General features: G+C 43.7%; 2 long non-coding RNA genes across 2 annotated transcripts; one reads left to right on the top strand and one right to left on the bottom strand.

The window, feature by feature from the left end:
• Positions 1 to 1,160: 1,160 nt before the first annotated feature.
• Gm35991 lies at positions 1,161 to 9,289 on the top strand. Its single transcript, XR_382321.2, has 3 exons — positions 1,161 to 1,466; positions 4,206 to 4,325; positions 8,248 to 9,289. It is a non-coding gene; the product is annotated as a predicted gene, 35991 (long non-coding RNA).
• On the bottom strand, positions 4,815 to 13,304 carry Gm52029. The gene is made up of 3 exons (XR_003950538.1): positions 12,882 to 13,304; positions 9,648 to 9,742; positions 4,815 to 5,185 (listed from the first exon to the last, which is right to left on the bottom strand). It is a non-coding gene; the product is annotated as a predicted gene, 52029 (long non-coding RNA).
• Positions 13,305 to 14,075: the final 771 nt, after the last annotated feature.

A 14,075-nucleotide genomic window follows, 5' to 3' on the forward strand; every position in this document is an offset into this window, starting at 1 on the left:
GTGATTTAAATCATCCAATCAGACGTTACTTCCTAGACCCTCCCATCCCCGAATAATGCCAGCCAAGTATGACTCCATACCTCCCTTGATCCATCAATGTATCCATTGAGTTCCAGCCCCTCCTGATTCAATCACTTCCCTAAAACGTCACCTCTGGATACTCTCAGAGGGGGCCAAGTCTTTAACACGTGTTTTCTGGGGCCATTAAATCTCCAAACTACAGCATAAATCCACAGAAATCATGCTTTATTAACCCTGCGGTAAGCTACATTTCAAAGACGATACACAAGGATTCATGGTTGTGTTGGAGGTAAATCTACATCTCGGTACCAGTGGAGGGAGAAGAAACCCAAGAGTAAATTAGAGAGTGGGTGTTCTCGAGAGAGAAGTTCATGGATCGTACAGCTCATCCAAGAAACAAAAGAGCAATGATCTATCGGCAAAACGTTGAAAAGCCACCATGTGCCTGGCAGTCTGATAGGTGTTGGGAACATGCAGGCTCTCTCAGAGTTTCCACTCCTTTTACCCTGTTCAACCACCCCTCCGTACCACACACGTAGCTGGCTGATATTAAATTCCGAGGTAAAAATATTAAAAATGAAAATAATGCTTTGGCTTCAAATATTTGTGTTGGCTGCCTCCCAAGTTTTAGAGTCCGATGCAATGTTTTGTTTTGTTTTGTTTTGTTTTTTTTAAGGAAAAAATGTATTGTTCTGGAGGCGATCTCTATGGCAGTTGCTGATGGTGAACTGAGGTTCTGTTGGGTGAGACCAGAGTTGTGTGTCTGAGTGGCACTCCTCTGATTTACAAAGTGACAATCAGGTGTCTTCCCCACACCTGGAGAGACTCAGCAAACAGAACCTGCAGGTATCAATCAAGTCTGGCTGCTGGCTGGCTCCAGAGAGTCTAGCCAGGACTTTGCTTAGCTATTCTCAGCCCAGGAGGGGCTCGCCTACCTCCCTGGAGCTTGGGCATGACTGTGGGTGGGTGGCTGAGGGTATGGCGATTGCCTCTCCATCTATTTTATCCTCTAAATAGTAGTCAGACACTTAAAATAACACCAAGACATGTTCCAGCTTGCCTTGCCAGTCAAAAGGGAAGGGGGTGGGGGGGGAGGAATTCGTTTTTGAAACCCAGCATTTCAGAACCCCAAGGGCTTTCTGATCTGTTAGCCTTAGCGGTTTAGAGGATTAAAAAGGCAAGAATATTAGGAAGCAGAAAGAAAAGCAAGCAGGCAGCACAGCCAATGGAGCAGATCTAATGGAGCACGGGGCCAGGGAAGAAAGGATTCTGCCACCTGAGCGATCGTATTTATTATTCTTGTTTCACAATTAAACTTTTAAGAAGCGAATAATAATTTTCCAGACATTTTCCCTTTCTTTGCTATGCCAGTCACATCGCCCCGTCCTTTATCAACACTGCTCTGCATCTGAATGGGCTGTAATTGAACTGTCGCTTTCCTGAAGGTCAGTAGCCTTTCATTAGGAAGAATGTGTCTTTCCTGATAAATTATAAAGTCTCTGAGGATTCGAAAGCATATTTAAAAAATTCTCCTTACCATACCTTGAAAAACCAAAAGCACAGATATTTATTTTTCTGTTCTCTCTCGGTGGGGTAGGGGAGTGGACAGAAAGGTCTTCTGCGTCTCTTATTTCCTTTGGTGGGGGATTAGTTATTTGGGGGGCAATTTCAATGTCTCATTTATTTTTGTGGGGGTCCATGTGACACAGGTCAGAGGACAACCTTCTGTTTTGTTTTTATTCTTTCCTTTTTTCATTCTTTCTTTCTGTCTGTCCATCGGCCTTTTTTCTTTCTTTCTTTTTTTTCATTCTTTCTGTCTGTCCATTGGCTTGCTTTCTTTCTTCCTTTCTTTCTTTCTTTCTTTCTTTCTTTCTTTCTTTCTTTCTTTCTTTCTTGACACTCTTTCTCAGGCTGGCTGCCCAGGAAGCCCCAAGGGTCTTCCTGTGTCCGTTTTCGCAGATTCAAAGTGCACACCAGCACACCCACCTTCTTTTAGATGGATTCTAAGGATCGAGATCAGATCCTCAAGCTTGCAAGAAAGGCTCTGCATCCCCTGAGCATCACACGAGTGCATAGATTCCATCTTCTCAAATGCTATTTGGTACAGTTTTTAAAAGTGAAATAACCAATATTGTTTTCCCCCTTTCTAGTACCTTTCATTGTTCATTACAGAAAGGACCAAAGTCGTTACATGCACATAAAACCCTACCTGAGTTCTATCTCTTCTACCAATACCACCCCATGACTTAAACCGTAATGAGCAGAAGCAATGTTCACTATTACATGAATGATTCTGGCTCTGCCAGTGATGTCTGCTAAAGGTTCCCTGAAATTTGAAAATCTACCGGGAGTGTGTGTGTGTGTGTGTGTGTGTGTGTGTGTCAGTGCTGATGTGAGGTAAAGGACCAGCCTAGTCTTGGCCTTCCACATTGTCTGAGGCAGGAGACTCTTGTTTTGCATCTGGGTAATTCAGACTAGCTGACCCATGACCTTCTGAGTCTCTATCTGGAATCTCACTGTAGAAACAAGTGCTGCCGTTTCAGATGCGGGTTATTTGCCAGGTTTTACTTGGATTCTGAGAGTTTGAACTCAGGTTCTCCTGCTTATGCAGAAGTACTTTTATTCCCTGAGCCATCTACCCAGGCCTCCTCCAGGTACTGTTTAACCAAGCTCTCCAATGCATCCAGTTATGACTTGCTCTCCACAAGCTCCCCATGGGCTTGATTTACCTTTGGTTAAGAAGTAAAAGCAGGGACTAGAGAAATGGTCCAGAGAGTTAAGATCATCACTGCTCTTCTTATGATGCCAGTGGTTCAGTTCCCACAACCCACATGGTGGCTCACAACTGCCTAACTCCAGTTCCACAGGAGATGGCACCCTCTTCTAGCCTCTGCAGCACTAGATATGCACATGTTTTTTACCCTGAGCTACATCAACTTAAATTTAAAAAAAAAAAAAGAGTACTTTTGGCTCATGGTTTCAGGGGCTTCAGTCATGATTGGCTGGTTTCATATATATATAGTATATTATATAATATACATTATATATAATATAATATATAATAATGTATATTATATATCATATGATATATAAGCCTGGTGAGGATTGACTCAGCACTCGAAGCAGGGCTAGTTCATAAAGACACAGAAGCACTTTGGAGAGAAAAGGGTTAAGTGTATATATGCTGTTGCCTGATTTGGTTGTCTGTCAGAATGCATGCTCTAGGGCAAATGCTGCTATAGGTCATGGCCTTAAAGAAGAAAGAGCATTAGCTATTGAACTTGTCCTACTGGTCAACCAAACGGTCCCTGAGCAATTTCGCAGGAAGTAAAAGAAAAACAGTTCTCCTAAAGATGTTTTTTTCAGTAAAATGGCCACCACTAGTTTCCATTGCCTTTCCAGAAAGCTAGCAAAGAGCACATCTCATGTGTGACCCACAGACACTCACTCAGTCACCCTATCCTGATTGCGCCTAATGACTCTTCTTGGTTTAATGGTTTTCATTGTAACTACTAATTCTGTCCCTAATGACTCCATGATGAGAATTATGACTGCTCTTACAGAACAGAATTTCAAATAAAGAGAGGCACTGTAGAAAGAAAGAAAGAAAGAGAGAGAGAGAGAGAGAGAGAGAGAGAGAGAGAAAGAAGAAAGAAAGAAAGAAAGAAAGAAAGAAAGAAAGAAAGAAAGAAAGAAAGAAAGAAAGAAAGAAAGAAGAGTGAACAAGCCAGAGAGTGTCAGGACATAAATGTTAATTTGTTTACTTTTTTAACTTCTTTGAGATTTTTTTTCCCACAAAACCCATAAAACTAGGAGCCAGCTAGAGTAGAAGCACTTGTGGCCACACCTGATGATCCAAGTTCAAGCTCCCCAAAACCACATGGCATAAGGAAGGAATTGGCTATCTCAAGTTGCCTTTAGACCACACACACACACACACACACACACACACACACACACACATACACACACCACAAATAAATGAATACAGACATAATAATATTAAAAGTACATAAATCTAAAGCATATTTCCTATATTGGCAGTAAAGGACATGTACAACATTCCACTTGAGTTTCTTATATGTAGTTTTCCCTTCAGAAATTCTCTGTCAGGTAATGCAGTGGTCTGCTTTGTGTTGCCATCCACTTGCAAACCATGTTTCTGGGTTCCTTTCCATGAGCAGATGAAGAAGCATTTCCATGACACCGTGAAAGTGAACCACCATCTGGCAAATAACCTCGGGCATAAGCTCAGCATGTCTTGGCCTTTGAAGAGGACAGTCCCCAGCCTTCTGTAGCCATGGGTTAGTTGAATTAATTGGTGCTATCCTATGTCTAATGGTTGTTTTCAAACTAGAATCTTCCATGCCTAGAGAAAGGACTGAGAGATGGCCGAAGGGTCAAAGAGAAAAGAAGGTCTGGCTTGAGTAGGCTAAAGGAATTCTCCATGCCTCTGATCCTGCCTCAGTCCTTATAGCTTTACTAACTGAGATATGACATCACAGTTGACCTCCTAAACCAAGCCACCTTATGTTATGAGAATCTTCCACACTGCACCACAAGGAGATCATTGAAGTTGCCATTAAGTCCTTAGGCTCAACTCATCTCTGTTCCTTATACCACTTGGTTCAGGCTTTGAGCCTGAATCAAACTGTGAGTACCACTCATCTGTAGGCTCTAAGACCTTGATGACCACATAGACCAAGTGGAATGAAGCTAATGAGAAATTCTTTAAACTCACAGTTGTGAACAAGGAAGAACTATAGCCGTATGGATGATGGTATCTTGGGATTAAATAATACTAACATTGTAGGTGTGTTAAGATGGAACCAATGCTCTGACAACCACACTGCCCTTATCCACTCTTCTCCTTTTACTGTTGAAGCTGGAGCCATGTAGTGCTAAGAAGGCAAGGGGAAGGGGCTCTGGAGGTCCGGAGCCCGTGGTTCAGGTAGCCCTGAAACTCACCTTACACTCCTCATAGAAGCTAGCGATGTCTCTGTCCAGTAAGTCTGTTTGAACAGGAGTTTCATCTCCTGCAGCGGGAGCTGTTCAGTCAGGGTGTCCTCCTTCTAAGAGACTGGGCACCACTCTCCAGTCCCGTGAGCTGCTTGTAATGGTGGATGTTCCTCACGTTTCCTATTCCAATGAGAAATGTCAACATCTAAAATGAGAGAGAGAGAGAGAGAGAGAGAGAGAGAGAGAGAGAGAGAGAGAGAGAGAGAGATTGTCATGTTACATAAAACCCAGTGGCCCTCCTGTCTCAGCTTCTTAAATGCTGGGGTTACAGGTATTGACTGCCACATCCAGCTTTCAAAATGGAAGGTAGTATATTCTGTGTTTAAAAGTTCTTCTTTTACTTTAAAGGGTGTTCTTGCCCATTGAAAACAGGGCAGCATAAAATGATCTCTAAAACAAACCCAGGGAGCTGAACAAAAGATCTTCCTGGTGTTATTTCCTGCTTTTGTTCTCAGTGTTCCTTTCCTCCTAATGAATGACAGAGTAAGTGAGAATATTCAAATTTATATAGAGAATATTTAGAACTGATCAATTGAGAAATATTAGAATTTCATTATAACTTTCCAAATGAATCCACATTAGAATTTCAGGTGTTATAAATGAATACTGAATTTTATTTTTTTCTTTTTGAAAAGAGGTATGTTTCTTGGGGCTACTTGAATCACAGAATTTATTCGACCGTGTACTTCACACACAAACAAACCCGGGTGGTATCAGCACTCATAACGTAAAAAGGCCTGGCTGAAGACAGGTATTGGGGAGCCCACTCCTAATGCTGGTGTGAACACCATCCGACATTCAAAGAGCTGTTCACGAGTCTCCACTGGGTCCTGGCAGCCAGCCCTTCCCACCCCCTTCCCATTCTGCACTGCCTCATGTTTACACAGAGAGAGCGAAACTGTTGCCAGCGTTTAATACAGCATAATTTATAAGCTGAGAAGAGAACTCAGCATGCCTTCCCTTTAACAGGGAAACAGACAGACTTTCAGAAGCAACTGAAGGGTGGAGACATTTCTTGGAAACCAAGGTAACTGCTGAGTGGCCACATCCTTTCTGCCCCACAGGGTTTGCTTCTCAGAGGTTGGCAGGACCCTCCTGGGAAAGATGCCTCTGACAACCCTTCTCCCTGAATAATAGAAGGAAGAGTCAAGCTGCTGAGGCTGTTATTTCTAAAGCTCTTAATGCATTCATTGCTTCCTTAGCCTGGGAACGGCACCCAGGGGCTCTGAAATCAGAGGGTTCCCTTAAAGGGAAGGTCCACCGCACAGAATCTGTTAGGTCTGAGCCCAGAGATTCTGCAGTGTCAGAGGCTAGGGAGACAGCACCATATACTGATTACTGCTATCCCCACCCCCGACCTAATACAGCCACTGGGAACTACTCAGCTGAACATAGTCTTCTCAATGCAAGTCCCATTCAGATCTCCAGGAATCCCAACCATGAGACATCTCGAAGCATTTGTTAAAAGTGTTAAATGTGCCTTGACCTTACAGGTACCATCATGAAGGTGATCGTAGTCAGGCCTCCCCAAAATTTAAGATCCTAATTATGCCTTTTGGGGTTCCACACCCATTTAATCAATTCTCCCAATTACTGCACCAATGGTACTTCCTTTAGAGTCCATTTCCTCGAATCTTCCCCCAAGGCCTGATTACTAGCTTGTTTGGATGCTGTGCTTGAATTGGACTTCAAACAAACACATCAGCCTTTCTGCTGTATTTGAATGTCTTAGACATGCATTGGAGCCTACATCCCTGCTTGCCTGTCCCTGGAATCCATTTCTGCCATCTTAGAGCCCTGCCTGATGTTTTGCCTAGCTACCTCCTAACCATTTCAATGACAAATAAACACAGGCTCTTATAGACTATAGAGCCCTAGATTCCCCCTAGAGACGGTGCTCAGGATGGGGACCAGGTCAATTATGCTGATTATCCAGCTAATCCCTACCATTAGGATAAGCACTCTGGTATCCCAGCATGTAAGGGTAAGACACTCTAGAGTAAACCTGGAAGGTTGCTGATGCCTGGGATGGGTATGATAATGACTCTCCTGCCACATTCCGGTCCACAGACTCCAAAGTCCACAGCAGCACTCGGTCTCATGAACTTGACCTTGATCTTTGAGTTTATCCAAAAAGATGCCACCTTGGGACCCTCACAGTAGCTGGCTTAGCACCACTCAGGGACTTCTCTATACAATACCCCCTTGCTCAACCACACTGAAGCCTTCCTCGTCAGATGCTGTCTCTCCCAGAGGCCTACAACAATTTAACGTTCACAAAGACAGAAACTATCAATCCATTCTCAGGCCACCAGTGCTTTCTGATAGATATTTATTGTTATTATTTTGCAGTGGAAGAGCTGAATGAAGAAATCAATTTTTCTCTTTGGGCTTTCTATTGGTGGGGAAATAAGACAGGTCCTCACAAGACTGAAGGGCTAGGGATGTACCTATGGGGTTCTCTCAGTGTAGCACTGCCATGAGATAAAGTGATCCAAAACTTGTCAAGATGAGCATGGAAGCTCAAGCTTGGGGTGGCATTTTCCTTTCATTCCATTGTCTGGATATAATACTTGCTAAATAGTCATCCCTTTTACCAGGAAGCCTGTTAATTAAACCAAGATAAGCATGAAGTCATCTTACTACACCCTTCTGACATTGACCTCAGATGTCTCTAAAATGTAGAGTCAAAATGGTGTGTGTATGGTATGTGAGTGTGTTTGTGTGTATGCATCTCTCTCTCTCTCTGTCTGTCTCTGTGTGTGTGTGTGTCTGTATGTGTGTGTGGGGAGTGTGAGTATGTTTGTATGTATGTGTCCGTGTCTGTCTGACTGTGTGTGTTCGTGTGTCTGTGTCCATGTGTGAGTGAGTGTGTGTGTGTGTGTGTGTGTGTGTGTGTGTCTGTCTGTCTGTCTGTCTGTCTCTGTTTCTGTCTCTCTGACTCTTTCTTTCCGGAGAGGTGAATGGAATTTGAACAAAAGAACTTCTTTTTTCCTGGTTCTCAAAAAGGATAAAACTTCGAAATGTGTATGTGGTGTGTGAGTGTGTGTATTTATGTGTATATGTCTCTACCTGTCTTTGTCAGTTCGTCTGCCTCTCTCTCTCTCTGTGTGTGTGTGTGTGTGTGTGTGTGTGTGTGCATGCTATGTCTCAGGCTACATCAAATGGAATTATGACAGCCACTCTCTTTCCTCCATGCTCCCTCAGAAGAAATGGAAGGAAGAATGAGGCAAATGCAAACAATGACAAAAGCAAACTACTCCGGGCCATCTGAGGTTGAGCCAAGCAGATCTTATTAAACATGGAACAAGACAAGCACATGAACACGGACCAGCCACGCGCTCTTGATGATTCGGTGTCTCCTCTCTTGACCCCAAGCCCTGCTCTCACTATTCTGAATTTGCCCTTCCGTGGACAAGGACGCATTACTAACTCAGGGGGAGGAATGTTTCCATCACTTCCTCAAGGTCACTTAGGTTTGCCTTGCTGGTCCTATTCTGCTCTTGGTGACCGCAGTGTCTTACAAAGTCACCATACTTGGTGTGTTTTTAAAGCTTCCAGGTGGTGAGTCCACAGGTTTTCATCTAAAATACTGACAACCACAGGCAAAAAATCCTGTAAGGTAGCACTTCAGGTAGAAGAAATTTAACAATATTGGAACTTAAGAAAAACAAAATGTCCCAACAGACTTGGCCCAGCACATCCTCCCCTCCAGAGAGGTGAACGGAATTTGAACAAAAGAACTTCTTTTTTCCTGGTTCTCAAAAAGGATAAAACGTCGAAATGTCAGGCTTTATGTAAAAGTCTTCTAAGTCTACTTAACATTATTAACTAAGTCATGAGGATGAAGGATTCAGGTAGCATGGGTGCAGGCAAGATAATGCTCTAGTTCCATACACTGTTTCTTTCAAGAGCCAAATTGAAATTTTCTACTCTCCTATCGTGTAATTTAAAGAACAGTCTTTAGTTGACCTTTGTTCAGGGCCAAGTGGCTCTTTTAACAAAACGATGATCCTGGCTTTTAAAATATATAAATGAACAGAACACAGAGCAATTGTAGGGCCGTGGAAATAATCTGTAGGGTATGATAATGTGTCCATATGCATTCGTCAGAACCTGTCTGATGCACAATGTCAATGAAATGAGCTTTAAACTTGTATGATGAGAAGATGCTAAAATGAATTCATCAGTCATAATGAGAGTACTCTTGAGACGGGGCCCAGAGAAATGGCTCAGCAGTCAAGAGCATTGGTACCCACATAGTAGCTCATAGCTATCTATGACTCCAGTTCTGGGGATCTGACATACTCTTCTAGCCTCCATAAGCACCAGGCATGAGCATGGTACACAAGCATAGCTACATACAGGCAAAACACTTAAAAGAAGATAAGTTAAAAACAAACAAGTAAACAAACAAACAAACAAACAAACCCAAGAGTACCCTTTGGGTGGATGCTGTTGACAATAATAGAATCTACATGTATGGAAGAAGATAGTATAGAATCTCTCCATTTTCCTTTCCACGGGCCTGTTAAAATTTGGATAAGCTGTTATATACACGAATCTAGTGCTCCCTCCATGGTAACGAATCCTACTGATGCAGGTACCTCAGTAGCCTTGAGCTGTTCTCACTGTGTGTGAAGTTGGCAACACTGGCTGAATGATGACACTTGCTGTGTATTCTTGGGTTGCTTGTATGGTTCTAGAAAACGAAGACAACAGAGACTCTTCACTGTCTGGATCAGAGACCCGAGGCGCCCACCGTTCATTTCCTTCATATATAAACTTGGTGTTTTGCACAGTTTCACTGAGGGATGTTCAAATTACATTTAGATTTCTGTGAAAATGAGTTAATCCCATATTAAAGCCAAGCACAATCCTCCTTTCTTTGAGAAATAATTCAAAAGCAGAAGTAGAATGTTTCTCCATCACGTGACTGAGTTATGGAAATAATGTCTGACCCTCCTCACTCTCTCCAAATATCTCAAGAAATATTTAGGCACAGAAATGTCAAAAATTTCAGGCATTCTAAATTTCCCAACTCTTTATCCCTACTAATGACAATGTCAATATGTTTGAAGCCATGGTGACAATAAGAACTAAAGGAGTCAAATTCTTTCTACACATCCGCGATTGCAAGAGCTTTTCCACATCATTCCCAGATGTGGAACCTAAGAGAGGCTCACCAGAAATTGCAACCACATGCTAAGCTTAATCCCTGATCAGATCTCTAATAGGAAATCATATTTAAACATATATGTATCCATGTATGTATTTGTATACAAACATACATACATGCTTATTTTGGGATTGTGGGGAAGACTGAATATAAATTGCTACTTAAGAAAGTTACATGGTATAAAATTTCAAAGTCTTGGGCATGATAAATGCACTGTGGCTATGAAGGGAAATGCCCTTGTTCCTGAGCAGATACGAAAGCATCAACAAAGGAAGGACTGATTGGTGTGTGAACAGCTTGCAAATGGTTCAAAACATGAGACAGGAGATAGACAGATGACAAACAAAAGATAGCTAGCTGATGCTCCTTGTGAGCTATGAAAGACAAAGGCAAGGTGACAAGATGCTAGTAATGGGTGATTTTAGGTGACAGTATGTTGGGTTCTTCTCATCTTTACTGGAAAAGTTTATACTTTGTGTGTGTGTGTGTGTGTGTGTGTGTGTGTGTGTGTGTGAAAATGGGAAACTCAGACAATCCATTATTGGGGAGGTAATATATTGATAATCTTATATATAGTACAATATGTAATATTAAGACCTGTGACTTCTTCTGTTAAAGTTAAACAAAAATCATACTCCAGACATAAGATGCATGGGACGTCTTCTTACTCTTCCTCTGTGCTCTGTTGGGATCCAGGCCTCCTCCTACTTCCAGGGAGTCAAAAAAACCTGGCACAGATAGACACAGCCTCAAGCTCCTGACCCGACAGTGCAATCTAGAGGGATGAGGCTTGTGCTGACAACTTGTGTTAGCCAGCCTGGTAACCCTGTTTTTTTTCTCCCATTTTTAACCTCTGCAATGAACCTAGTATTTACAGGCCAGTGGTGAGGACAAGACAAGGTAAAGAAAGGAAAGTGTGCTCTCCAAAACCATCTCGAGACTCCTGGGTGAGTCTTCAAACCAAAGGCAGATTTACCAAAGAAAAGCACATAATAAGCTTATGTCCTATCCACTGTACTTGGCATGGGAGTCTTCAGAAATGAACTCCCAAAGAAACAGATGAACCGGAGTATTTCGTGCTGCATTCAGTGGAGAAGTAGAAAGTTATGGGGAAGTGTGTTAGGACAAAGAGGAATGCTGCCATGATGTAAGGTCAGATTCTTGTTGGGATCTTTAGAGGAAAGGCATTTGCTCGTGTGAATGGAAGGTAGCTTTCCAATGTGAGTCGTAGGCTCTGCTTCAGTGGAAGAAAGGCCAGGGAAAGCTGAGCGTGGTCTTCTCATTGTTGTTTTCTCAGGTATCAAGATGCTGGGACACATCCTGAGCTCCACTTAGGGGTATGTGAAGGCAGTGCTCAGTCTTCTACAGACACAGTGTGAAAGGAATAAACACTCGTGTTTGTAACACATGCAATGGGATATTAGCATTCTTAAAGGAAAGCGACATTCTGGACAGATACCTCTGTGGGTAAAATGCTTGCCAAGCAAGCGTGTAGACTTGTCTTTGTATGTCCAGCACTCATACAATAGCATGTGTGGATACAGTATGCTTGGAACTCCCATTGCTCAGGGGGCAGAGACAAGCAAATTACTGGTACTTGTGGGTCAGCCAATCAGGCCAGTGTGGCCTAGTTTCAGTGAGAGACCTTGTTTCAATGTATAGACAGGAGAAAACACCCAGCATTTACCTCTCGCCTGCATCCGTTTAGCTATGAGTGCTCTACAAGAAGACAGCACATACCATGATATTCCTCCCTCTCCTCACACAAAGAAAAACAAAAGAAAGGGATTCCGACCTGATGCACCTTGAAGGTGTTTTGCTGCCTCAGTCATCAGCCAACCATAAATGACTTTTTACACATGTGAGTTCATGAGGGGCGGGGGGAGGGGGGAAGCAGAATGAACAGTTAGTATTGAGCAGACTGGGTGTCGGTGTGAGGTGATGGGTGGCTCTGAAAAGTGAGGATGCTGATGTGGTGGGCAAGAGGGATGTGTTCCAGACCTCGCCACACCATGGGATGACCAAAATAGAACATTGTGTTTGACTCACTTTACCAAAAATGGGGTAGAAGACCAACAAGGAGGGAAAAAAGGAAAAGTAAGGAAACAAGGGAGGGAGAGAAGAGGGAAGGGAGGGGGAAGGAAAGAAAGAAGGGAGAGAGGGAAAGGGAGGGGAAAGGGGAAGGGAGAAGAGAAAGAGGAAAGCCAAGAGAAAAGGGAGGAAGGGAGGTGGGGGAGAATGAAGGGAGGGGGAGGAGGGGAGGATGAAGAGGGAGGCAGGGAGGGAGGGAAAGGGGGTGTGGTAGGCAGAGAAAGTATGCATACTTTTGTTACTGAAGGACTGAAGCACCCTTGCACGCTTGATGTCTGCATTACAGAGAGGCTTTCCCAGTTGGTGTCTGCAATATAGGCAGGGCTTTCCCAGAGCTGTATTTTCGCCACTCCTTGGAGGATTTCTCACAACCCAGGGTGGTGTGAGTGAGACCTAAGAAGGGCCATTTGAGGTTTTGGGAACCCTGCCTTGTCACCTCCAAGCCATTCTAGCTAACCACCAGTTCCTGCGTTGCCTGAGAATAAGGGGGAAAGACCTCCCCCTTCCCAGTCCCCACCCCACCCCCGCCCCGACTGGTTTCCTGGTAGCTTGTGCTTCTTTCTGGTAATACCTTGTTAGAGCTTGTGATCAACGTAGTTGGGGGTGAAAGAATTCTGACTTCAGATCGGAAACGTCGGGCTTTAAATGAAATCAGCGCCCTGCTGGGAGCCGTTTACTCTCTTTCTCCCCTCTCAGCCGGGGGAACGATTCGGAGATGTCTAGGCCTGGTTAGCAGCAGGAGTGACCTTCAGTCTCTCCTACTTAAAATCAATTCAAGATGATCACACTGGCTTAAATAAAAGTCTCCATCCAGTCTCCCATGCCTCTCCCCATTCCAGTGTCGGGACTCTGTCCGGCTCCCTCTTTTTATGACAGTCCTTTGCACGCAGGCAGGCATCCTTTCTCAGTTCGTTCTTTCTCAGATATGCTCCGAGGAGATCCTGTGTGCGCCTCTAGGCGCCTGGCCTCTCCACCTGCCTCTGCTAACAACCCAGAGTTCCCACATCCTAGCTCTCCCCTCTCCCCTCAACCTAACAGCTAGCCAGATGGCCACTCCCCAGTCTCCCAGCATGACTTTGACTGACAGGAGCCTTTGAAAAACCTCGGAAGGACGAAGTCATCTCCCGGTCACCCTGGCTGCCTGGCCTTTAACACCCAACACAGACCACCATTATCTGTGGAATAGGAAACAAAGGAAATTAGCCCTGCTTCTCCATCATCCCCAAAGATCTCACTTAAGCCACAAGGCAAGGAGATGCCCTTCATTTTCCTCCAAGAGGTACAAATGTCAGCTGTTAAAAAAATGCAAGCAGGAGGTTTCTCTGTGTCAATGGCTGGCGGTCTTTGTTGTGGAGAGAGTGCATTTTATTCCTCTGCAGACCAGGAAAGACCTAACAGGCTCCTAAAATAACTTCCTTACCTCCACGTCCCTGGGAGCCACTGATGAGAGTTGCTAAGCCTTCAGGGCAGGAGGAGGCTGGCTTCCTTTCCAATCTTTAACAGCAGCTAGTCAAAGTATCAGCAGAGAAAATTGACTAGAGACTTTCCTGACAATTTAACCCTAAAGCTGAGAAAGAAGGCAAGAAAATCATGTGCCCCATTTATCTCCCCAAATATTTTTCTTCCAGAAACTAAGTCTTTAAATGAACTTTGTTTCCTTTGGCTACCTGTGACGGAACACTAGAAGAAACTGTTGCACGAACTAGACATGTTCACATATGTGTGCATTCATCCATGGCTTCTGTGATTTGTGTTTGGAATGAAT

This window comes from Mus musculus, chromosome 13, assembly GCF_000001635.26.
Source record: "Mus musculus strain C57BL/6J chromosome 13, GRCm38.p6 C57BL/6J".
NCBI lineage: Eukaryota > Metazoa > Chordata > Mammalia > Rodentia > Muridae > Mus > Mus musculus.